This window comes from Aethina tumida, chromosome 1, assembly GCF_024364675.1.
Source record: "Aethina tumida isolate Nest 87 chromosome 1, icAetTumi1.1, whole genome shotgun sequence".
NCBI classification, from domain to species: domain Eukaryota; kingdom Metazoa; phylum Arthropoda; class Insecta; order Coleoptera; family Nitidulidae; genus Aethina; species Aethina tumida.
In genome coordinates this window covers 78,603,190-78,604,895 of record NC_065435.1, presented here as the reverse complement: position 1 = coordinate 78,604,895, position 1,706 = coordinate 78,603,190, and positions in this window count along the sequence as shown.

The following is a 1,706-nucleotide window of genomic DNA, read 5'->3' as shown; positions in this document are numbered from 1 at the left end:
ATTGAGGTAATAACCATATACCACCGTGGCATGTCGTAAAAAAAACATTTTTTATGATATACATACAGTGTTTTTGAGCAATTGATTAAAATTGAATTATAAATAAAAAAGTTTCGAAGGTGATTTCATCTTAAGTATATAATCAAAATCTAATAAATTTAATGTACAATTTGTTTAAGATTACTTAATATCTTAATTCTTGTTTTTAAAAATATTACTGTGAATTTTTAAATTAATTATTATTTTAATAAATGTTTTAAATTAAAAAAAATCACAGAATTCTTAAAGTGTATTATTTAACAACAATATAGGAGTTCTTGTAGTACTTACATTCAACTGTATATAATTAAAATCTAATAAATTTAATGTACAATTTGTTTAACATTACCATTATTATCTTGTTTTTAAAAATATTAAGGTGAATTTTTAATTAATTCTTATTATTTAATAAATTTTTTAAATTAATTTTATTAAAACAAAAAAAATCACAGAATTCTTAAAATGTATTATTTAATATTATATTGTAGTACTTACTCTTAACTGTTGTAAGGAAAAATATTGTTTTCATTTATGGATTTTCTATGAAAATTTAAGTTTCGTATTTTAAAATAAAGAAACAAATTCATTTGCGGTTTTTAATAATATATTCCATTTTTTATTCAAGTACTTTTTTAAACATATTTGTTGTTTGCTTGATGATATGGAAACTATGCAAATTATTGTATGAAATGCTTTTAGAAAGTGTATGGAATATATTTTATGGTATTTTTTAAAATAGTAAAAATGAAAGTGTAATGGGATAGTTAAATTTTTATTCGTTTCGTGAAAAATATCACAGTTATTTTTATTGTCGAATTGTCTAGTTTATATTCCCATAATAATTTTTGAAATGCAACAAAATTAATGAAATTCAAAATAATTCTATCAACATTTAAAAATTTTTTAACATTTCTAACGTTTCTATGATATAAATAATGACTGATTTATAGATTTATAAATAATAACAATTATCACTCAAACAAATAACAATATTCCCACACAATCTTGAAAGTCATTACCCTCGATTACAGGAACAAATCATTGTATATTTTAAAGGAAACCCGTATAAGTATGCATAATTAACCATTAGAAATTACTCCTATCTTCTTCATATGTATAATAAAGCTGAATTAAATCTAAATTTAATGCTGGAACTATGTAATTTAATGGGATAATAGGGATTATGTGGGCGATGCCACTTTCACTATTATCCAACTAATGAACTATTAAATACTACATATTTTGAAGTTTTGTTTGTATACAAAAAATAACGAAATGATCAAATTGATAACTGTAATATTTATAGTCTACTAACAAATTTATTAAAGCGGTTTTACCTTGTACATATAATGTTAAATCAAATTATTATAAATAAGTACGGTACTCATGGTTCTGATCCATCATCCGTGGCCAAAACCCATAAATAGTTAAAGCAAATATTTTTCTAACAGTTCTCATTACTCTACTCAATTATGCTGCTTAAGTGTAAACCTGAAATGAACTTTTACAGATGGACGTCAATTAAAACAATGGGAAACAGTGTTAGTTGCCCCAGTGATTCGGAGACGAGCAGAGAAAAGGGTAGCAGGGTGTTGTTTTTCCTGCATCGCACCTGGACCGTCATCATATCCGAAAGATGGCTCAGAACCAACAGAAGACGTGCCGAG